The sequence below is a fragment of the Lepeophtheirus salmonis genome, chromosome 1 (genome assembly GCF_016086655.4).
Source record: "Lepeophtheirus salmonis chromosome 1, UVic_Lsal_1.4, whole genome shotgun sequence".
In the NCBI taxonomy this organism is placed as follows: Eukaryota; Metazoa; Arthropoda; class Copepoda; order Siphonostomatoida; family Caligidae; genus Lepeophtheirus; species Lepeophtheirus salmonis.
In genome coordinates this window covers 22,646,616-22,673,197 of record NC_052131.2, presented here as the reverse complement: position 1 = coordinate 22,673,197, position 26,582 = coordinate 22,646,616, and the positions used below count along the sequence as shown (strand labels likewise).

The 26,582-nt window shown below is 31.9% G+C and overlaps 1 long non-coding RNA gene across 2 annotated transcripts; it reads right to left on the bottom strand.

The window, feature by feature from the left end:
• Positions 1-3,411: 3,411 nt before the first annotated feature.
• Positions 3,412-25,796, bottom strand: LOC139905697 (uncharacterized). Of its 2 annotated transcripts, XR_011780717.1 has the most exons (4): positions 25,707-25,796; positions 25,299-25,668; positions 4,329-4,505; positions 3,412-3,629 (listed from the first exon to the last, which is right to left on the bottom strand). It is a non-coding gene; the product is annotated as an uncharacterized lncRNA (long non-coding RNA). The 2 variants fall into 2 exon arrangements; XR_011780716.1 differs by lacking the exon at positions 4,329-4,505.
• Positions 25,797-26,582: the final 786 nt, after the last annotated feature.

Sequence of the window (26,582 nt, the reverse complement as noted above, 5' to 3'; positions counted from 1 at the left end):
CTATTAAGTTGTTGTTTGTTCATATAAAATGCTGTGGCTGTTTGTTATGGTATACATGCTTAGGCCTACAATAATAAAAAGAACTAAAATTCTAGTGTAATGTTAGAAATGTATGATTAAGATATATGTAGTAATAAAAAATAAATATAATAGCGAGGATCCTGGGAATCGTTACCTATGATGCGCACAGGATGCCCTCGTATTGGTTCCCGAAAGGCCTGAAAATCGGACCCAGGAAGGACCAGGACGTCCTCAAGGAGGTGGTCTTTCCCTGGATGATTTCTAACTACCCAGAGGGAAACTATGTGTTCCAGCACTCTGGGGTGCAAAGCCATGACTAAGCAGCAATGTGTTGAAAATATTTTTTCCAATTTCTAGAAACACGATTTCTGACCTCCCTCCTCACCCGACATGAATCATCTGGACTATGGTATCTGGGGCCGAGAAGCAGTGAGCAGCCATGCCCGATGGTCATGTCGCCAAGGAGTGTGCACCCTTCAGGCCCAGCCAATAAGCCATCGTGGAAGGAGAGGGCGGCTATTTCGAGAAATAACTTTGTAATTATTGTTCTTTTGAATAATATATAGCCAACTCGTTCAACACTATGTTTGTTGATAAAGTCGATTTTTCGTATCCTATGCTAAAAGTTCCCATTTACTGTCACACAATGTGTAAAAAGGATAACCATACAGAAGAAAGACTAAAAAATAAAATAACTTCCAATAACATTGCTATTTAAAGAGTAAGTAGTGGGAAATTAAACAACAGCCTTCGATACACACTAGTGCAGAATTTATTATTTTAGTACCTGATTTGGTTATATTCACGGGCAAACGATAAACATCAGCCTCAAGATTTAAAATTATTGTACTGGTCAAGTTCATAAGTTTGAGTTAAAGTAGAGTAGTAGAAACTTTTGTGTTCTATCAGAGCCTCCAAAAATTGTACCCTCAGCCCGTTCCTTGTACCACTGACACAAAATAGATATCCCAAACGTTGGCATTGCTTTATCAGCCCTTTAAATCATATTTAAAAAAGTAAAAGATAAAAATAATTCTTTTATTTCTAGAATTTTTTTTAAAGAACTATTGAAACGGAACGGAACGGAAATCTCATATTTTGCTGTTTCTTATTCTTATTTGGTGGAAATAAATGAGTCCCTTCACTTCATACTCTCTCAATCCAAATTCCTTTTTTTAAGGAGATTTGAACTACAGAAAAGGTGATGTGATCGAAATCAGGATCGAAAATATTCCTTTGTAGGTGCAATACAATGACATCGATCCCTATCCCTATTATGCTTAAGAACATTGAAAGCGGAAACATTGTTGAATCTTGGCAAAAAGTTTATGCAGTCTACTCAAGAAAAAGGAGACAAATTGAATGATAAATTGAAAGTTGGGACTGATATTACTTCTTATAAGAGAATAAAGATAATTATATCAATAATTATATATAAAAAGTCTACTACTAGCAGTCCAGGGGATTGTTTTTAATATTAAAAAAATCTCCCATATTTTGACGATTTTATATGTAGTTATGTACAAACCCTTGAACTTTCTTATTTCCGAAACTATTCGCTGAAATCATTTTTTCATGAATGGACAGGAAGTACTTTAATTTATATACGTACGTATTTTTATTTTTTTGTTCCATCTCCCTTTTTCATTACTTTCTCGTATTCAAAATCGATTGTTTCATTTTTCGAAAATACTTTTTTTTTAAATATGACATAAACTAGTGCAACATCATTTTGTGGTTGTAACCTTATGAGTGTTAGTTATTCCTTAATTCTTGAGAAAGGTACATCAAGGTATTAAGTATTCACGTATGTATGTGCTCATGAAAGACATGAGATGAACTCTGAGGATTTCCTTTGGAACATACAAAGACACGTTTCTACTCTAGGACAGGAAAGAAAAACTCCAGTGCGAGTACTTATTTGATAAACAACACGAAGTTTTATTTAATAGAGAGAGTAACTCTGAGCATTTGTTGGGGAGTTACAAAGATGTCTTACACACCTGACACTCCAGCACATGAAGGAAATAATAGTGTGCTAGTATTGCTTTAGTACGCGACACGTATTCTTATTTAATAATAAGAGTTACTCTTATCAAATTTTGGAAATTATAGACGCAGTGATGCATAAAATATGTCTTGCGTTATTTAAATATGAAATAACCCGAAAATGACAGTGGTAATCTAGACAACTTGAAGAATGTTGGGAAGGGACTAGGTATTAATTATGTTCAATTTTTACAAGCTCAACTACTCTTGGTTAATTTACAACTCTCAGCAGTGAAGTTTTTTTTTTTTTTTTTTGTGAGATTTTGTGCCTATTTTTAGTTATTATTTTTTAAAAGGGGCTGTGTATAAAGAAGATGAACAAGGGCTCGTTAATAAAACATTCTTTTTATCTAATATGATGTATGTCAAAAACTCAAAGTATTTTCTATAAATAAGAGAACTTGTAGGATTCCTATTTTCTATAATGTAGTAATTTTAAAATTTTAATATTATAAAAATATGTAAAAAATGGAAAATTGTTTTTACTAGCTAATTTTATGACATTGAGCATAACAATTATAATCATTATTAGTGATGTGTTATCGATTTAATCAACACCCTGATCCAAAGACAAATATCTATCGCATAAAACATAATTCAGGATCCTGAGTGAACGTACTACAGAAATGTCGTTAAAACTGTAGCAAATTTTATTTATTAAACTCAATATTATAATTTCCTAGGTTATATCTGGTGGTAGGTACTTTACCCTTAAATTAATTTGCCTCAAGACATTTCGGATTTAACTATTTCGCCTTAGGACTATAAATAGTCATTGTCTGTTGAAAAAAGGTCCTGGTTGTATAAAGTTAGGTGGATGGGACAAAGATTGGACATACTATTGTTGAATTTGTCATGTTCAAATAATATGTTAATTAATTAACATGCATTATGTATGCGTTGTAATCTACTAGACACCCTTGCGCCAATGTTCGTGAGGACCAAATGAAAGTATGCCCCAAAATTTCAATGCATACACCAATTAAAACTTACAATGTAATGAATTCGAACAAAATAAAAATAATCAATAACCGTGCGCGGAAAACTGTCCTGAAGAAAATTGCCAGTAGAATATTGCCCTTATTTTGATCAGACTTAATGATGAATAATAACACATAAATTCGCTTAATATTACTTAGGACAAATATTTAAACATATTTGTTTGTTCCATCCGCCAAGGGACTACATTCAAGTGTGAGTATTATTATTGTAATACATTTTTTACTATAAACAGCGTCATCACAGAGAAAGTGACTTCAGTTTAAAATGGAGATAATTTTCTTCACTCGCATTTCTACCACCAAATAATGTGATCCATACATTTGAAGAACTAACTGAAGATGAAACAGTCCTCATAGAATTTATTGCATATTTTGAATTGACATACATTGGAAAATTAAGAGAAGAAACAATATGCAAAGAGATGTACCAAAATACCCCATCAAATTATGGAATGTGTTTAATCGAACAAGGAAAGGTGAGCCCAGGACGAACAATGGGGTAGAATGTTATAAGTGTTTAATAAGTGTGTTACATCTTGGCATCTTCATCTTTGGCATCTAATTGAAGCATTTAAAAAAGAAGAATTTATGTCAAGATCGAAACTTATTCAATATGATAGAAGTGATATTTTTCAACAAAATAAAAAATATCAAACAATTAATAAGCCTATTCCCCATATTGATAGAAAATATGACGAATATGATGATAAAACTTTATACCTCAAAGGGTTAAAAAATTGAATTCATTTACCATTTACTTGCAGAATTAGAGAAATTATTTCCAACAGAAATTAGATAGATACTCTAACCTTTTCAAAAAGAAAAACAAAAAGTTTTTTAAAATTGAGTGTACTCAATCTAATTATTTTTTGGTATTAGAGGGACATGTAATGCATTGGCAGTGGTTTTTAAGGATCCAGGGGCACCCTCAAGTACCCCGAGTAAACTGAGGGCTTGGAACTTTTTTTTCATATTAGAGGGGTTTCTTGGATGTATATGATGCTTTGCGGAGGTTTTTAATTATCCCACACTACCCCTTGGACTTTAAACAAGTTTGTGGTGGAGGGGGTTTTTGAATTGGCGGTGGTTTTTAACAATCCCACACTACCCCGAGACATTGGTCAATATTTATTCAACAATATGTTAAGAGGCCCTAAGCCCCCTCCCTTACCAATCCTCTCAATCCATTTATTGGAAGATTGGATTGAATTTTAAAAAATACAATGGAATGAATTGTATAACAATAATATTACTCACACTTGAATGTACTCTCTGAGGGGATGAAACAAACAACATTTATCATAAATAATATTAAACGAATTTATAATGTGTTATTATTCATCATGAAGTTTGATCAAAATACGGGCTATTTTCTCCATATCAATTTTCCTCTATGCCAATATTCCACTGGCAATTTTCCCCATGGCAGTTTTCCTAGTATCGTAATAACATTAGTGTAATAGGAAAAAGCATAGCAAATATTATATTAGAAGAAGTGCTATTAACTTATCTGGTATTAATTATAATTTGAGGATATGGAGTTTATATATATACTTTATTCTACACGCGGAGAATCCAGAATGACTCTCATATTAATATATTATACGTATTATACAAAATACATACGGAACATTTATACATAGGTCACCAAACCTATAGCTATGCATATATATATAACATCCCCTTTTCCCCCCCAGGAGAATGATTACAAAATATAAATCTAATTTATATGAAATGAAATCCGCTTGTTCCCTTCTGTTGAATCCAAACGGATGAATCTCCTATTACGATGCCAAAGACGACCATTTTTCATACGTATGAGATATCGCCTTTGAGATTCCTGTGTTTCAATTGTACCTAGATGGGTCCATCTTTTGGTTATATGATCTTGTATCCGAACCGATTCACCGATCTTCAATACAGATAACTTCTTCCCATCTCCTTTTTTTAAAATTGGGTTTGGAACCTTACAAAGTTCTTGGCTTCTCTTTTGATGGAATTCAGGTAGCATAGGTATAATAGATCTAGTACTACGACCGAAGACGATTTTAGTTGGACTCAATCCATCTTCTATTCTCGGAGTATTTCTCATTTCTAAAATTCCAAGATTGATTTTTGACTGATCTATCTTATTTCCATTCATAGTTTTCTTTACTAAATATTTTAACTTCTTCACACAAGCTTCAGCCAATCCATTGGATTGTGGGTTATGTGGAGAAGAACATCGCCATTCAACTCCCCAAAAGGATAAAAATTCTTGAAATTCCCTGGACGAGAAGTTTGTTCCCCATCTGATTCTAAAACTTCAGGTATACCATAATCAATGAAGAATCTCTCCATTACTTTCTTAATCACTCTTGATGTGCATCCACTATGCTCAAAATAATGTAAAGCAGGATATCCAGAAAGTCTATCTACATAAACCAAGAAATTCTTTCCACTTACAGAAAATATATCCACAGCTACTGCTTGAAATGGTCTTGTCATTTTAGGTCCTTTAATTGAGTCTCCATTAATAAACTAGGTAATAACTTCTGGCATTCCTCACACTTTCTCACCATATCTTCGATGTCTATATCTATTCCCGGCCAATAAATTATCTCTCTGGCACGCTGCTTAGTCTTCACTATACCTTGATGAGATACATGCAGGTTTTCCAATATTTCTTTCCGAGCTACTCTTGGTATAACAATTCTTTTATTATTGACGATAATCAAACCTTCATAAATCGATAGACTATCTCTCAAATTCCAGTAGAGTTTTAATTCTTCAGGGAGATTTTTGATATTATTTCCAAAACCGTCTTTAATAAAATTTATCAATTTTAGATAATTAACATCTTCTTGTGCTTGGTCTCTCAATTTTCTTAATCTTCGATCCTTGATCTGATCCGTTTGAATTTTTTTACCACATACAGCTCTTATTAATATTCTTCTTGCAACCTCATTCGTATGCACATCCTCCAATATGTCGTCCTTCCTCGGATTCCAGTATGGATTTCTTGACAAATTATCAGCTGCTAACATTTTTCTTCCTGGTTTCCAAGCAACAGTGAAGTTATAACGCATTTGCGTCCTTTCTTTGATTTCTTTTTGTCTTGGATTCTCAATTTCGTCCAAAGTTTTCTTGTTGAGGATATTTACAATTGCTTGATGATCTGTTTCAATATGAAAATGAGGTAATCCTTGAAGATAAACATTTAATGTTTTTGTTGCCCAATATATGGCCATCATCTCAAGCGTTGTCATTCCATAATTCTCTTCTGCTGCACTCAACCATCTAGAATTTGCTTCAATAAGATGCCATTTTCCTTCATTGTCTTCTTGTCTTAAGATATACCCAAGACCTTTTTTTCTTAGAAGCATCAGTCTCTAAAACAGTTTTTCTATTCGGCATGAAGTGACTCTTTTGAGGTAATTTAACCAAAGACTTCTTGACATCTTCAAATATGTCATCTTGTTCTTTAGTCCATATGTACTCATTCTTGTTGGATAATAAAGGTCTCAATGTGACAGATAAGTTGGCTATTTCCTTTGAAAATCCGCTCATTTGATTGACCATTCCCATGAACGATCTCAACTCAGTTCTGTTTTGAGGAGCTGGTATTTTTGAAAGAGCTTCTGTTTTTCTAGGATCGATATTAATTCCATGTTCTCCGACGATATAACCAATATACTCAACCTTTGGCTTAGCAAATTGAAATTTTTCTTTATTGAGTGATATTCCAAACTTCCTACTTCGATCAAGAAATTCCTTGACACTTTTAACATGATGCTCAAATGTCTCATCATATTTTAAAATATCATCAACCAACTTCTTTGTATTTGGCAATTCCCCATAAGCTTGGTCCATCATAAGATTGAATACGTCACTTGTTGCATTTAATCCCATTGGCCATCTTTTAAACTTGAATCTTCCCCACGGAGTTATGAACGTTGTTAAGTCTTGGCTCTCATGGTGTAAAGGGATCTGCCAATATCCTTTAATTGCATCAAACGTGGAAAAGTACTTATTTCCAGGTTTAATGTTTGAAATTATCTCCTTAGGATTAGTCATAGGATGTATAGGTCTTTTCACAAACTTATTTAATTTTGTTAGATCCACTGTTAGTCTAACCTTACCATTTTTCTTCCCCACCACAACCATAGGGTGACACCATTCCGTAGGTTTATTTCCTAGCGGCTCAATTATTCCTTTTTCAACAATTCTTCCAATTCCTTCTTCGTAGCTTCTCTATAAGCAAAGGGAATCGCCCTTGCTGTGTACATTTTCCAAGTTTCTGCTCCTTCCATTAAAGATATTTTTATCGGTGCGCATTTCATCTTTCTTAATGGTTGATTTCCATCAATTAATACATCAGGATACTCCTCCACAAGCTTGTCTCTCATGGTTTTAATTTCTTCATCGGAAATATATTTCATTTCCTTGATTCCACGAGCACTAGGTTCTTTGGCTCTTTTCCATTTACCTCGCTCAATTTGGCTTGGATAATCTTCCGGTAAATCCTTAATCTTTTACACAATACCCACGACATTAGAAATTTAACATTTTCCTTTACTATTATAATCTCTTCTTTAATTTCCTCATTTCCAAAACCTACATTTAAAATGATGGATCCTAGTTGATTAAAAGTAGCTCCAGTAGCTCCATTTAAACGAGAATCTGAAGGTCTATTTAAATGTCTAAGTGGTATTCCAATTTCTTGTAAAAAAATTTCATCCGCAATAGATACCTCACTACCAGAATCTGGAATTGCATAACTATAATTGCATAAGTATGTTCCATCCAGAGATTTTAATCGAACTTGTATTGCTGGTGAGGGACTAAATGTGGTCACGTTTCTTACCGTGACTCTTCTGTTTCTTGCAATTCCATTTTTACAGGCCTTTGAATCTTTAAAATGACCAATTCTTTTACAATTCCTACATTCCTGTTTCCAAGCAGGACATTTATTTATAATATGGTCTCTTGAGCAGAATATACAATCCATTATTTTTCTTTCAGGAGGATTTTTCCTAAAACTATTTTTGTTTCGACTAAGGCTTTGATCCCTGAATTTTCCTCTTGTTATCTTGTTGACTTTTGCAGAATTTAACTTTTCGTCATCCCTCTTCGACATTTCCTCAGCTCTACATCTATCAATAACTTTTTGAAGTGTACATTCTTTTTCTTCTATGGCCATAAGTTTTTTCCTCGTTTCTTCATCCCGAAGTCCCACAATTAATTTAACTTTGATATTTTCTTCGAAACAGTCTTTATTTTCACATCTTTCATTTAATTCGGCACGATTTGCAGTTCGAGTTACTTCTACATAGAAGTCCTCGAATGATTGACCTTCTTTTGATATAAGGAATGGAATTTAACCTTATCAAGAATGATGTTATATTGAGAGCGAAAATACTTCCTCAATTCTTCTAAAATTTCAGGAATGGATAACACTGTGTTTTCTTTAATCCCAATTGAGACTCTTAATTTCTCCCTCATTTCTATATCCATGAATGATCTTAAATTCGCTAGCTGTTTTGTGTGAGAGTAGCTATCAACTCCTGCTAGTTGCCTGTAGTCTTCAAAACTGGGTTTCCATTCAATAAACTCATTCAAATCCATGCTTCCTCTCAATAGTTCCGGTTCCTTATATGCAATTTTTCCGTATACTTTACACGCTCCATCCTTTGAAGGCAGATGCTGATGCTCCTTGCCAGCTAATTCCTCCATTTTTTTCGTGAGTTCCTTCATAATTTCTTCATCCATGCGATCTCTCTCTTCCATGAACATCAAGATATCCTCTTGTTGCTCCTTTGTTTCAGACTTCAACTCCATTAATTCTAAAATATCCTCTAAGATGTGTAATCTTCCACGGGCCCTTTGATGAGAAATTTCTACTAATTCCATTCTGTTTGAACGCTTCAGTTCATTAATGCTCCTTGTGACATGACCTTTGTATGCCTTAACTTTTGATTTTATAAAGTCAAACTTCTTACTTTTAAGTTCTTCCATTATGTTTCTTAAGATTGGTTCTGGTTTATCGACTGCGCCATATGATATACGTGGATATGAGATATATGAGGATATGGAGTTTATATATATACTTTATTCTACACGCGGAGAATCCAGAATGACTCTCATATTAATATATTATTATACACAAAATACATACGGAACATTTATACATAGGTCACCAAACCTATAGCAATGAATCTACTTTATGTTCCAAAATCATCATGTTTAAAACAACTTTTTAGCGCTATCAACGTAATTACTATCTATATAAACAATAATTTTTAACAAAGTACAGAAGCAAAGGGGCCTTGTATCTTATATAAAGAATACAAAGAAACTACATGAGAAAATTCCAAAGGAGTTATCCAATTAATTGATTATGATAGATTTCATTACTTCAATCCCTTATAAGACCGGCAGAACCACAATTGATCGCCAAACTTGGGTGTATATGTGCGTTGACGTAATGTTTTAATAACTTCTTAGACGAGAAAATAACCATGATCTGAACTATAAGTGTATTACTTGTGATTAGCTTCGGACACTGGCCATTGATTTGACTAATTATGTTTCCTCATGATTTTTTTATGTGGCAAGAAACTGTCTACCTCATGATAAATTTGTGGATATAACTTTTGTCTCTTGTTATTTTGAATTACAAAATAGCCCAGTTTCTGATCAAATAGTCTTAAAATCTAAATGAAATAACACATTTTTTACGTTAGAAAATAACTACTTCCACTTCATAACTCTAACATTAATGGTGTCTATGACATTTATGAACCCACTTACTCTTTCTACATAGCGGAATTCAAGAAACGATTATACTTCTTTATGATAACCTAAATTTTGTAAAAATTACTTTTTGTTAAGATATTTTATTTTAATAAATGGATCAGTGACTTTATATGGTGACAAATGAACAAACTCATTTGTCTCTTGTTCCAGATATTATGTCTCAGACATGAATATCATAGCCCAAACAGTATTGAAAATATATACATATTTCATAAAAACACGGACGAATATACCAGTTATAAAGGGAGTGAGAAAAAAGTTTTTGATTATATCTCTTCGACAAAGCAATATATTTAATATTTGTAGAATTCATATTCTTTGTCAAGGTCAATGTCTTTCAAGCCATGCTTAACAAAAAAAAGGCAGCAAGCAAGAATTAAAGTTTTATTTATTACTTATTTATATCATAAAAACCTTATAAATAGCAATTCATTATTTCTAATAAACTATATAAAGACTTTTAATTGCATAGCAAATGATTTCTGTAGAATAATTTTTATTTTGATGAAGTAAGTTTTTTTTTTGTGTCTGAAGACTACAGATTTTAAATATTAATCCATAACCGATACTTAATTACATTTTATGTATTTATAAATTTTTCTATGGCCAAAAACTCATTTATGAACTCATGTAATCCGTAAAAGAGGTTTATATTTTAATTCAATAATTGATTATAAATTCGTATTTTCTTCAATATATTTAATAGAATTATAATAACAATTTAAAGTAAGAACTATGATCTGTTCAATATATAGTCAGGGCACAAAAATGATTATGTTGACTTATTCTTGTACACAAAAGTTTCTTAATAATATCAAGAAGATTAGCACACAAGGATTTGCTCATACCTCAACATGTTTTAAGTAAATTTTTTTAACAGACCATCTGAAACAAAAAAATTTCTAAAAATATCGTTTCTCGCCTATCAATAATTTAGTTATACCATATATAGAAAACTAGTGCATCAATCGTATGGACTAATATAGGCTCCAGCCAAATGTATTTTAACGTGTAGACGGCTCCAACTAAGCAGCTTGGGATTCCCAAGGCTTGAAATTAGACGTTGATCAGCTTAGGTAAGTATTTAGTTCTACCCTCTCATTTTTTCTTAATATATATATATTACATGAAAGATTGAATCTATATTTTTTAGTATTTACTATCAGTTCCTGATATGTCAATTTTGATCATTAATTATAAGGGTCATAGTGAAAACTAAAGGTATGCCTTATAATAGGAATTCATTGTGTATCAAGTGGTTAGACATATTGATATTATTTGTAGTGTTAATATCATTTGCCCCTGTCTTTATTTTATCTTAGTGGTAGGTACCAAATGAGTACAAAATACTATTTCTGTATTAGAATAGTTCACATCTGAACATAAAATCATATTTAATGAAACATTTATGCATAGATTGACAAACATAGATTTAAAAATTATCTACATTATAGAAAAGAAGACGAACAATTTTTAGAGATAGCTATGAAATAATTTTTAACATTTAATTTAGATAAATCCTATAAACTTTCTTTTTTTGATGAGATATTCATCCAGCTTTACAATATTTTAGCCATTTTTTAGAACAACAGTAAATGGAGATTTATACTACGGCTTGTTGGAGTTTTTTTTGCGGATTATGTACCTATTTGTAGGCATTTCTATTCTTATGAACAATTTAAAGGAAATACTTCTAGCGTTTGACACTATGTCATATAAGAGACAAGAATGGTATGTTAACAGGCCCTAAAACTACAGTGTGCTTAGTTGTAAATTAACCAATAGTTGTTTAAGTCCATAAAAATGTAATATAAGAAATACTTATTCTCCTACCTAACCTTCTCCAAGTTGTCAGGATTACCATTGTCATTTTCAGTGTATTTCATATTTACATAATGGCAGGACATATTTTATGCATCACTGCGTCTATAATGGATCGTGTGGGATCGTACTTGGAGCCAGATATTATAATTTTAAAGGGTGACAAGGTTTACGTGGTAGATCCAACCACTGTATCCGATGCGTGGGAACTTCCGAATCGAGAAAAAGAGGTAAGTAAGGAACGGACGTGTTTAAAAAATTAATAATTGCGCATCTTTAACTCGGTGACAAGTATGAACTGAATGATTTAATCGTAATACCTGTTGTAATAAATTGGAGAGGGGTATTCTCTAAACAGTACTATATCTCTAAATGGACAACATCCCTCAGGGTGTGCAGGTGAAGTATTGGGCCCTAAATTAGTTTGAACTCCAACAACGCTCGGTTTCTAAATCGAAGGGCAACTTTTAATATACTATAATAGACCCCAGTTCACAGGTATTGCAGGTGAGCATCGGGGGACCCTTCTGAGTCTCACTATTTGGCCGTGAATGTGAACAAATGTGCCACTAAAAATAATAAATTTTGTTCTTGTGTGTTGTGAGGGCTGCAGTATAGTATCCCACATTTATAATGTGTTATTATTCATCATTAAGTTTGTACAAAAAAAGGGCAATTTTCGTATCTTACAATTTTTTACAGGGCAGTTTTCAGTGCACACTATACTGGTCTTAGCAATTCCAACTCTTGAACCGTTAGAATTGGATCCAATAAAATAGACGCAAGACGTTGCTTAAATTTTTGTCAGTCTAGATTCTGAATACTCTATGAGTTGTAAGTCTACATTTTTATTCACTATGCTAACCCAGCGCTTACCTATTGTTTTTAATTTTTAATTTTTTTTTTGAAGGCCCTCGACTTGACATCTGTTTAAAGAATGATCTTCTCAGCTTTCAACCAGAATATTAAGAAAAGGGAGAGGATACAAATGTTAATCTCGGGTATATCATCGAGTCAGGAGATTACGAGCTGCTGGACCTTCCATTGCATTTTAGGTAAGTGGAAATTTCTCCATTAATTGTCGTTGGTCACTTTTTGCCAAAATACAAATCAGACTCAAAAATAATATCTTTAAAATAACTAAACATATTTATATTAAGAATCTCTTCCTATGCCTTAAAATTTATCCCAGCCATAGATAGCAAACAAGCACTTAAGCTCAAGAAAGGGGAATATGATCGATTTTTTGTTATGGGGGGGAGGGGGGGTATAATATATTAGATAATTATAAGTTTTACATGTTGTGTGAGTAGTTCTGGTATTGGCATCGAAACATAAAAGATTTTAGAACAATATGTAGTCATTAGCATTAAATATTATTAAACTATTTTCTCAAAAACATTTTTATTTCTCATCCAGATATTAAATTACTTTTGTGTATAATCAGCTCGAGTCAGAGTTACATGATTATAAAATTTCTTGAAAAATATAACAACTTGCTAATTTAACAATTGGTTTTATTTTATGTCATTTCTTTCGATTAATAAGAACTATATATGATTATGGAGTTGAAATGAGTGGAAATATATCGAAGAGCTCCGTAAAAATCTTTATAAAAACATAGAGGTGTAAACAAAGACTTGTAACTTGATACAAAAGACTTTGGGATGAATTATATTACTTTTTGTATGGACTCTACTGTTTTGATTTAATTAAAGAAGAAAGGTACTAATGGGAGTTAGTATTGTTTTTTAAAGAGTATCCTCGTTAGGACATTGTTTACATCAATATTTATTTTATTTTTACTAAAAAAATTGATCATCTAATTAATTGGAGTAATATTTGATTATAATTTCTTAAGATTTTATATCTTGAAATATACTCATTTTTCAAAAGGTTATCTTAATAAATGATTACATAATATAATAAATCAAGTTCATGTGCTCGCGTGTTTCTCAACAGATTCGACATAATGCCTAGAAAACTAACAGATATTGATTGCCCGTTCTGAGATATGATGAAGTTATCGAGAGCGATAAAGAGGCATTGCCGATTGTTCTATTTGATACTTATAGTTTGAGTCATGATATACCACATACACAGGACTTGGAACCGTGTTCCATGCACCGTGTTTGGTAAAATAATAAGTCATAACTAATAAATATTATTTACTTTGTGGACATCATCTTTATTGTACTTTGTAATTCCAATCATGCCCACTAAATGTTGTGCTCCAGCGTGTAGAACAGGCCATAACAACGAGCCACAACATTTTGGTGTTACAAACTATCTGTGCCCAAACAATGAGAGAAACCCCAGAGTTGATACCGCCTTGCTGAGCGTCATTCCAAGAGAAACAGATCTGAAGAAGACAGATTAGGCACCTTCCAAAAGTATAGCCTGTGGTCCCTGCATTTCAACAAATCTGATTTCATCTGTGAGTTTAAAAGAAGTTAGACCCTAGTCAAAGCTCTAAAGAAGAGATAAGATAGCTGCTCACTTTTAATGCGTATGCTCATAACTGTCCTTCTTTTACAGGTACCTCAAACCAGAAGTAGTACCATCCCTATGTTCAAACTGCCCCAACTACCTCACAACTTCCAAAGCTTCATCAAAGCTAACTTAAGCTTCGACCACGTCACCTAGGGCTCAACAGTTCAATGAAATGAGTTCTGTGGAAGAACTTGGTGACACATTGGCCAAGGAAACACTCCCATCACAATTCATCCTCATCACAAAACCAAGTGTTGCCCTTTTGAAGCTATCCCATGATGAGAAATTGGACCCCCAAGTAGTAGCCAACACCCCGGTTGAGACAGATATGTGATTCAAAATGTACACCTCTGGAGTGTTGATTGACAAAAAGGCAGTGTCACACGTCACCTCAGAAGGCAACGTCAACACTATAATTCAAGCCATCAATTTGGCTTCCATTCTGGGAGCAAATAAGAATTGAATAAAACAGAGACCTGGGAAGACATTTTCAACAAGTTAGTCAAGTTTCTCAACTCCTCAGAGTCTGACTACTTCAGAAATTAAATGTCTGCTGGATGAAGACCTGGTATAAGCTAAGCTCATGTTGACTAAGTGACAACCAAATCTCTCATACCTACGTATATCATATGGCACAGTCGATAAACCAGAACCAATCTTAAGAAACATAATGGAAGAACTTATAAGTAAGAAGTTTGCCTTTATAAAATCAAAAGTTAAGGCATACAAAGGTCATGTCACACGGAGCATTAATGAACTAAAGCACTCAAACAGAATTGAAATAGTAGACAATTCTCATGAAAGGCCCGTGGAAGATTACACGTCTTAGTGGATATTTTAGAATTTATTGGAGTTCAAGTCTGAAACGAAGGAGCAACAGGAGGATATCTTGATGTTCATCGAAGAGAGAGATCGCATGGATGAAGAAATTATGGAAGGACTCACGAAAAAAATGGAGAAACTAGATGGCAAGGAGGATCATAATCTGCCTTCAAGGGATGGAGCGTGTAAACAATACGGAAAAATGGCATATAAGGAACCGGAACTATTGAGAGGAAGCATGGATTTGAATTAGTTTATTGAATGGAAACTCCGGTTTGAAGACTACAGGCAACTAGCAGAAGTTGATAGCTATTCTCACGCAAAACAGCTAGCGAATTTAAGATTCTTCATGGATATAGAAATGAGGGAGAAATTAAGAGTCTCAATTGGGATTGAAGAAAATACAGAGTTATCCATTCCTGAATTTTTTGAAGAATTGAGGAAATATTTTCGCTCTCAATATAACATCATTCTTGACAAAGTTAAATTCCATTCCTTGTATCAAAAAGAAAGTCAATCATTCGAGGACTTCTATGTAGAGGTAACTCGAACTGCAAATCGGGCCGAATTAAATGACTGATGCGGTAATAAAGACTGTTTGCAAGGAAATATCAATGTTAAATTAATTGTGGGACTTCACAATGAAGAAATGAGGAAAAAACTTATGGCCATAGAAGAAAAAGAATGTACACTTCAAAAAGTTATTGATAGATATGGAGCTGAGAAAATGTCGAAGAGAGATGACCAAAAGTTAAGATAAACCACCTCCATGTTTTTTTTGAGAGTGTCTTCCATTTTATAATCCATTCTGCAAACTTAATCAAGAAAATCAATTCGCTCCCACTCATTTACAGAAATTGGTTTTAATGAATTGTTTGTCTTTTGGACGTACATAATATTAGAGTTCATATTTATGCAATTCCATCTATTAGATTTGATTCACATGACCAAATTCGGTTACAAGAATAACATCCTCATTTTTTAAAGATGCACATGATAATTTTCGTCTTCTAATGAAGTTGTTATAATTTGTTTTGAGGATATGCACCGAATGGAAGAACATAAATATTTTTCTTTTGGAAATGGAAAAAGGATTCAGTATTTATCTAGGAAAAATTCAATTTTCTAGTTCATCCACATATAATTTTTTGTTTCAGCCATTTAACTCTAGATTTTAAATAATCAATTGTTGAGACTGACACCTCTCCTTGAACTGAATTAACACTTGTTATTCTTCTGATACGAGATTCAGATGGCAAGTAAATAATTCCAGATTCTCTAATTTAATTATATAGAGCTGGGCTTGTATTGTCCCAAATTATTGAAATTCTTACAAATTTAAGAAAGTATCTTCGTCCTTTTACACTTAAAGTAAAGGTGAAGTTGTTCTATAATAAAGCTGATATCATTTTTCTAATTAAAGTCTTGATGATGTACTGCTTTTTCGAATGTCTCAATGGCTTACTTAATGCTTGAAGCTAGTTCGGGTTCATTCTGTGTATTTTCTTAAATTGCTATAATGTTATTGATATCAGAATAACGGTTCAGTCACTCTGATGAACATATATGATTCACTTCGACACTAGGTATAGGAAGTCCTTCTGAAAAATTGAGAAAGAGAGGCCATTATTTTCTTTTAAACCAAACAAAATGTAAGGAACAAGATCCTGTGATAATAAGGTGATAAACATGACGAAGAATTAATTATATATTAAATTAATATCTTAGGGTAAACACGCCTTATCCAGGTTTTTTTATATCCGTAAAAATTTAATTTTATCTCCTCGAAATAAATATTCAATTTGAGAATTAACACAAAGTCTATCTTGCTCAAATCTGTATTATTCCAAAATTATCAACCTTAATTATGCATCACTAAGGTTGATAATTTTGGTAAGAATACAAAAGCGTGCGAGGATAAGGGAAGAAATATTTCATCATTGATTAAATAATATAAATCTTCTTCTATCAAGAACGTTATCATTCCTGCCTTTATTATTCAATATTAATATATTATTAGATGCTGATAGTCGATAGAGAACTGAATAAAATGCCTAAAATAATGTCACCTTCAGTCTGGATATCGTAAAATGGAGGCCCAGGAATTTGGAAAATACTTATCGGATGAGAAACAGATGGCTTGTTGGATTTGTCGATATAAATGTACCTTTAGTCCCCTGTCAAGAATTACACGCCACTCATTATCCTTATCTCTTTAACTTTGATCTTACAAAGATGTTTATTGCATTTAATGTAACCTTATCTATTGCTGATCATTCTATGTTAAAAAAAATTATGGAGAAATCCACGGGTAAATTCGTCCCTTCCCGAGGAACTATCATTAATTAATGGATGATATTGGTAATGATGTCGTTTATAAAAATACCCACATTGTAAGTTGTGAAGTTAAGATAATTTCTAGTATGTTTAGAGGAATCCACACAAATTTCGAGATGGAACTCTGAATTTTGTACCATCTAACAGTAAGAATTCATTTTTTTTTAAATCTAATCATAACATATGATTATATTTTAGCTAAAATTATCAAGAATTGTGATACACAACTCATGAAATGGCAAAAACAACTGCTTAAATGGTCACAACAACGGGGGTAGTAGCTTTGGACGTCCTGTTTTTCCCTGAGCTGATTATTTTCTTTGTTTATCTATTAGTGACCAGGATTACACCTAAAGTTTCTATGCAAATTTGATATAATACGGTTATATATTGTCACAGTAAGTCATTTAAATTCACAATAAGCCTTGTTTGCTATTGAAATTAGACGCCAATGTCGTCGTACAAAAGAGTCCTCCTCCAGATCCTTCACATACATCCTCACAGTCAAACCACTCACATTGAAAGTCTTTGCATCCTGCTTCATCGACTTGGCCGTACTTCTAGTGATTACGGTGTCCACATCCTCCATGATCCCGATTTTCAGGTGTCTACCACTGCCAGGGGACCTTTCGAGAGTCTGATCTGAAGCCTGTATGTTTTTAATATTGTAAACACTCACATGGGTATGGAGCAAATCCGACACCTTTTTGCCTCCATACTAAAAACTCTTAATTTTTAAGAGTTTTTTTTTATTGTATATTATCTGGGATAGTCCCTACTTTAATAACACAACCTAGTGTTCTAAATATTTACCTAAAGTAACCAAGATTGATTTAAAGTCAAGTCCACGATTTGACCAAGCACACTGTAGTTACAGCTGAACGGAGAATGTGTTTTTGCTTCTGTTTGTTCGTTAGTTACCAGGATTACAGCAAAAGTTACAATCGATTTTGATCATTCTCGGTAGCAAGAATATATATTATAGTTGCAGTAAGGGACACATAAGCTTGGAGAGGTAAAAGTTACACAGTATTTTACAAATGCCTAATCGACCATAACTTTGGGAAAAATTGAGATACATTCTAGATAAATTGCATTTGTGAGGTTTTTGAAATAAAAAATTGTAAAACTCCTTAAATAAAGGATTCAAAAACGCATCTATCAAATTTGATATGTGTGGTGTTAAAGGGTAAATATTAAAATTAATTTTTATTTGCATCTTTGAAATTAAAAAAATTGATTCTTTTTTTTTTTTTATGCGTCCCACATAAAACGTAAATTGATATGTACAAAGAACATATAATTATATATATAATTAAAATCCATTATTAAATATTGACCGACTTATGATTTTTTTAAATTTAATAATGGCTTCATATGAATATTGGTACTTGCATTAAAATTTGTTAAATAAATAATGAATAAAATTAATAAAATATTTTATTTGAAATACTTATATCCGTTAATAAGAAAATAAAATATGATGTCTATTTTATTCGTTATGAACAATTGCGTATTAGTGAAGATTCAACATGATCATTCATGGAAAATTTGGTTTCATTTTCCTTCCAAAACATGGTTTTATGTTAATGAACACAACTTTTTCAAAAAAAATAGCTTTATTCCATCTCCAGACCTGTCCATAAGACAATTCATACTTCTTAATGATGTATATTATTATACATATTTTCATTTTTGTTACTTTTAAAAATTTGAATCGACATTGACTGGATCAATTTTATCAGTGCCAATCTACATCATTAAAAACTACGAACTATCTTGAGATCGAATCAAGCTAATTTTCTTACTCAAATTTGTGTTCATTATTATAAACCTACGTTCCGGAATATAGCTGAGACAAAAAATTCCATCAATAATCATGTAGAATCTTCACAGACACAAAATTGTTAAACAGGAATGAAGTAGACTCAACGTTCAATTTTGATTTTCTTATAAACGGATAAAAATATCGAAAAGAGCCTTTAGTTTTCTAATATAGGACATCACAAGCCAAGTACATATTCTGGGAGGTAACTGAGCAATATCTACCAGTCAATGACGATTCAAACCTTTTAATGTAACAAAATAGAATATATTGGTAACTATATACATCAGTAAAAACTACTAACTGTCTGATGTCTTGAGATAGAATCAAGCTATTTGTTTCGGAAAATTTGTATTCATTCGTATAAATCTATGCTCTGAAAGATATCAAGGACAAAGTTTTCATAAATTATCATGTTGAATCTTCACAAAAACGAAATTGTTAAAAATTGAATAAGGTAGACTTCATATTCAATTTTAATTTTCTTATAACGGATATAAATATCGAAAAGAGCCTTTTTATTTTTAATATAGGACATCATAAGCCAAAGTACATGTTCTCGTAGGTAACTGAGCAATATCTACAAGTCAATGACGATTTAAAACTTTTAAATTAACAAAATTGAAAATATGGATTATAAAATACATCATTAATAATTATGAACTGTCTTATGGACAGGTCTTGAGATCGAATGAAGCTATTTTTTTTTTTTTTGAAAAGTTTGTGTTCATTAATATAAACCTATGTTGTGGAAGATTGTTGAGACAAAATTTTCATAAATGATCATCTTGAACTTTCAGAGAGACGAAATTGTTCAGAATGAATGAAGTAGACACAATATTCAATTTTGATTTTCTTATAAACTGATATAAATATCGAAAAACACCTTTTTTTTCAATTGTAGGACATCATAAGCCATAGTGCATATGCTGAGTAGGTAACTGAGCAAAATATTCCAGTCAATGACTATTCAAAACTTTTAAATTAACAAAATTAAATATATCGGAAACAATATACATCATATATATCATCATACATATAATCGTTATATAAAAGGATATCTTTTTGGCATAGTTGCAATACATTTTAGTAAGGTCTTTGAATTCTTATCACATAATTATATTTCTGAAGCCGTGATAAGTATTTTAGGAAAAAAAAAAATCCTAAAAAACTTATATTAGGGCAATGCTTAATAATGGAACACCTTTTCTGAGGCTAGGTGAAAATGAAAGAGAGTTAATTTATAAGAAAAGAATAAGCCCAAGGCTGTCCTTTGGCTCCTTTACTATTCATTTTGGTGTTAAAAAGCATGTCCGAATCCAGCATAAAAAAGTCAGGAGGCTTTGGTATACAATTTCACGACCCAAACATGTAATTGATTTATATGCCGAGAACATAACCATTATAATTGAAGCAAATTATGAGAAAAAGATTAGTGAAAAGGATTGAAATAGTCATTAACTTGGAAGATAAATTAGGACGGATAAAAAATAGAGAAAAAGCTGGGATTCTTCCTTTATGCACATGGTGTCCACAGATAAAAGAAAAAAAATATGGACTTCCCTATTAAAAAATAAATTGAAGAACTAAGTATAGAATGGGGGAAAATGGTGAGGCAGACTCCGTTGGTTGACCCTGAATCAAAAATTCAATCGAAAATAAGAGTTTGGAGATCCTTCAATCAGCAAAAAATAATAGACGTTTACAATAACCTGGTGATTCCATTGGTAATTTATAAGGCTACTTTAATACCCAGATTAGTAGAAGTTACAATGAAGGAACAAGAAAAGTGGCTAGGAAAGTGTTTTCATCGAATGTACATAGAAGCAGAAGTTAGAACTAAATCTCAAATGGGAGGAGGATTGACACTTCTATAAAGATTTTCGCCTAAAATTTATCAAAAGATTATTATAGAGCCGATAACAAATTTGAATACGGAGTTAGACCTGGCTTTATCTTCTAGTTTAGTTTACCAGTTTACAGACAGTCATTGACTCCCTCCCGGGGTGCTAGCCAAAGAATTTTATGGGAGGCCAATCTCCAAATCCCCTCCGACTCTTCTGTGGATATTATTCGGGGAATTGTAAAAAGAAATATTTTTTTATAGAGAACTAACACAAGACAACTAGAGCTTTTTTGTACCAAGACGGAACATACTCACAACATCAATGAGAATACTCCATTTAGGTGTGGAAAATTTATGAGGTCTGCAAACCAGCCCCGTCTGGAATCGGTTGTTGTTTTTTTTACTTGTTTTTGTAAAGTGTGCAGTGTGTTTATTTTCTCTATAAATAACTTAATCGTCGTTTTTATTCGAATTTTAAAGTGTCATTTCTAGAGTTGCGTGAGATTATAAGTATGTACACTTTTATTATGGTGTCTTATGTCCGAAGGATTCAATTTCAACTATATTGTTTATTTATTTTGTATAACATTGCAACTTCATCGGATTTTAATAAAGACAATAAAAAAAATTATATGTTTCAAAAGATTTCAATAAAATTAGATATACCACGTGGAGATCCACCATAACCGTCCCTAACAAAGGTAACTGTTCCACGATGCCAAATTCCTATGATAACCTGGACAATGTTACGGTTTTTATAGGAGTTTCATGAAGCAACTTGTTGCGGGACATTTTTGGGCTTCTCAATTGCAATCTTAGTGGCGTCCAACACTACCCATGTAACTGGAAACTTGGTTTTGAAATCTTTTGGCATGTGCTGTTTAACAACTTCTTTAGACGGCCACATTTCATACTCTTGCAATTGCATATAGAGAAATGCGAGCCATGTTTGAAAGACTCTAACAGCAGTAACTTCAGAAACACAAAAAAAACCACGCAAATTCGAAATCTTTGGTGTTCCTTCTTAGCTTGACTAATGTCAGTACACATTCGTCAAGTGGTGACAGTTGGGATTTGTACTTGAGATTTGTGGTGGCTGCACCAAAATAGTTGAAAAAGTAGATGAGGTGATATAAGTCATAAAATCTAGTGTAAAACTCGGCAGCCTCTGAATCATTGGCTTGTATCTTCATGGAAAGGAATAGACTGTATGATGTCTGATTAATGTCGTTATGTATCTGTGTCTGAATAGTCCCTTTTTTACCAATTAGCATCCTCTTCTTATATGCTCTTCCTTCATTGACATTGTCCTCAATGTATCTGACTTTAACATCATCTTGAGTGGTGTTGACTTCGTTTGGTTGTTGACAATTTTTATACCTCTTTTCATGAAATGATGGCTCTGTTGATCTTCTATATAAAAAAATCAATGGTACCACTCCTTTTTAAGGCATTTACGAAGCCTAGGAACGTCAGGATCCCATCCTCCTGGACGATCGTAATCTTCTTTCTTGAAATGTTCGTGACATACTTTTGAATGCAAAGAAGGAGCCCCAAGATTATTAGTATTGAGGTTGATACGATTCATAGCAACCCTCCATTTCACTTGTAAAGTGGGTTCCTTTGGGAACCTAAAGCCTCCTATACCTTTACATCAAGATAGACTACAATAATTCACCATTGTTCTTCACTAATAACTCCGTAGATGGAGTCTTTTTAACTTTCAACGATGTAATTTGAGGATCTATCCTTTAAAAGTCTTGAATGATTACCTCTAAGCTCTTTAAATTTAAAGTTCACGCAGCCTACAACAGAAAACGAGCTCAGAACAATTTAAAAACGACTAAACGATTGGTAAACTCTGAACGCTTTAGATTAAAAACGTTAGAAGATATAAATAATTTAATCCAACAAAATTAATCAATTATTTTTACATATACAACATTCCAAGATTTCGATGTGTTGATATAAATCATTCTTAATGTAACGTCAATATAAAGGAATTGAATCTCTGCTTTTGAGGATACACTAATTTTATGTATCTACTTAAATTCGAAAAAAAATGTCCAAAAGATTAAGAAAGTAGTAGCCCCGACAAGATGAGCAATAAATTACAGAAAATAGTATCGGATAAAAATTTTAATTGGTCATCAGGAAAAGGTTAATTGCCAGGGTGAAAGCAAATTGCAAAGGTTATTTCGTTTTTTTCAGATAAAGGAGACAAATTAGTCGATAATAAAATAATTATTATCGACTAATAACTAAGTTAACTATTGGCTGTAATGGGCAAGTCACAAAATTTATAGAAAGGAAGTTAGGAGCAAAGAATAGTCCTTATTAAAAACAAGATAAAAAAAATATATTGTATATTGCTAAGAGAAATTAACTTGAAAAATGATCAGATGATTTATAACGGAAGGTTGTGCCATTATTGATTATAAAACATTTAATACATTATATTGTCTTCATTGAATCCTACTTAATTATTTTTTTCTGTCCTCATAGAGCAAATGTATCATTTTATAAAAAAATAGTCTTTAATAATTTAAAAATAAAAGTTTTAGTAAACATTAGCTTCGATTTTTGGATGAGCAAGAGGCAAAGTAGAACTACGCCTTATTACCCTATGGATCCTTCCCTATTCTTTGTATCGTTTTTACTGGATTTTTTACACTATAATTTCATAGTTTTACTTTGCATCTTTATCCAATACTCCACCAAAAATTAAGCTAAAGACTCAACGACAAACAATATCGGCAATTGGGAGGGGTACATAGGGCAATGAGGCATAGTTATATTTTGCCCGATGCTCCACCAAAAAATATAACCAATATTCTTTAATGTTAATGCTATTTAATTTAAAAAAATGCTGAGTATGTGGTTGAGACTGTACGACGATTTTTGAAACCATATTAGGAAATTGAATCGATCACTCATTGGCCGAAATTAGCTTAGATCAAGCCCAAGAAGTAGGTCGTAGGCTGCACATTCTTAGGAGAACTGAACTAATTTGTGATTGTGCAAACAATAGCCTACTTCTGACATAAGAATAGGGAGAATAAATAAGGCGTGGTAATTTTACAGAAGATAAATTATTTAATTGTGTCATTTTTATATAAATTTTAAATTAAAACAGTTTTATGAAGAAAATAGGCTAACTTAATTTATTATGGTAATAGAAAGCAAATGTAATACACATTTCTATTTGATAAATATTCGTAGTACAACTTGGAGCCATCAAATAGTTTAGAACAATGATATAACTTATAATTACCAATCAATATTAAATTATTACATTTATTATTTATCTAATATTACTTTAAAAAGTATTCATTCTATTTTAACATCAAAAATGGAAGTAAAATTACTTATATTAATAAAAGACTGATAAAACTTAATCCTTACAAATTTGTAAGGAGTCTTTTGATAGCATTTATTATTTTAGTAATGTATAGCTAAATAAAATAAACATATTTTTAAAATTATTATCCTGTATTATTATTTGCAAACGCTGCATTTTATAAAACTTCATCCCTATTTTGCAGAATATTTGGTCTCCAAAACTTTTATGCAATTATAATATTAGAAAATACCAACTTTTAACAACAAATATATTATCATTTTATTGAATGATTAATGTTGTTAAGAATGAGATGGGCTAACTGGGATAATATAAATGCTTTTTCAAAATCATCTAAATATTTTAATCTATTATAGCCATGTAGATAGAACTTTCTCAGTAGATGAACAACTTTCATTTGGTGCATTCAAAATTCTTACTTATTTTTAACACGCAAAAATTTGAAATTATTAGCCTCTTTAAAGATAATGCCCTATGATCAGGATAATACGACCAATGTTGCATTAGTATAAAAGTAACTAAATTATTTTATTGTTTTTATATAGATGTTAAATGGATAATATTGCATTAAGAGTATTATATGATTAATAAAAAAACTCGAACATCACATATAGTGTAAACAATATGTGTTTGTTTGTCTTCATATTCAAGTTTAAAGTTGTACTTTCTGTGAGGCCCCTTCCATAAATTAAGGATTTCAAGACCTTATGACAGATTAGTGTATCTCCTATTACCCCCACAGAGCCATTTCATAAATGTTTTATTAAGTCATTTAAAAAATATCATATTATAAACATTTAATATTTACATATTATCCAGGTTCTATTCTATTTGTTTGCACAACAAATTGAACAGAACCAACGAATATTGTACAATTAAAAAAAATTATCTACTTAAATAAAAGGTAAAATAATAAATACATACCTTCTTCATATGGGTGGCAGAATTAGTTTGAATGCAATACAGCTGAAAGTTGATGTCATTTTCTTCCAGATGTCAAAACAAAGTATATCTAGAATGAAAAGGTAAGTGTATATTAAGGTGTCTAACAGTACCCAGGGGTCAACTAAAAGTGAAGAACTTTTAGCATCCATGCTCAATATTTATTAAATAAACATCGACTATTATGATGATCATAAAGCACAAGTGAAGTCTATGCTTGAGCCGATCCTTGAGAGATGAATAGATCAAACACGTAGTCATTGAATCGAAGGATTTGTTAGTAGTTTGAGAGTTCATAAAATGAACCTTTCTTTCTTGACTTCTTCTGACGATTGATTTTGCAATAAAGATTCTTGACTTAATGATAATTATACTATAAAGATTCTGTACTTAGTCATGATTATCCAATAAAGATTATTCTTAGTGAATCAGTGAGGAGCAAGAGCTATATTAATATTATGTTATGTATGAAAATCCAAATTAGAAATATAATTAGCCCAGTCAATGGCCAGTGTCCGACATTAATCTCAAGCGATATCCTTATAGTTCAGATCATTGTTATTTTCTCGACTAAGAAGTTATTAAAACATCACATCAACGTATTTTAAACCAATTTTTGTCGATCAATTGTGGTTCTACCAGTCTTATAAGGGATTGAAGTAATTAAATCTATCATAATTAATTGTTTGGGTAACTTTTTCGGAATTTTCTAATTTAGTTTCTTCATATTCTTTATATAAAATACAAGGGCCCTTTGCTTCATGGATAACTTCTGGACTTTGTTCAAAATTATTGTTCATATAGATAGCAATTCCGTTGATAGCTCTAAAAAAGTTGTTTTTCTCTTCATTTTAAACATGATGACTTTGGAGCATGAAGTATGTGCCATTCACATCAATTAAACAAAGGACCAGTATAATTAATGTAAATGGTAGAGGAGAAGTGTGAACGGAAAAGTGATCAAATATAACTAAGGCTGCTGAATTTTTCAGCGAAGATTATATTTCAAAAAACAGAATTACCACTCCCCCTATAAAACTGCGATTAAAGAATTTCTACTCGGGCTCACTCTAAAAATACGATGATTTGTAAATCAAAATAAAACCATTAGATAATCAGTACTTTGATAATAAAAATCAAATGGGACAGCACCACAATTATAGTCAAATGCAGAAATACTGTATGGTGAAACATGGGTATTTAAAAAAAAAAATCAATTTTTCCTATTTGTTAGTCTTCAGAGGCAAAATTTATTGTTTAGAGCTG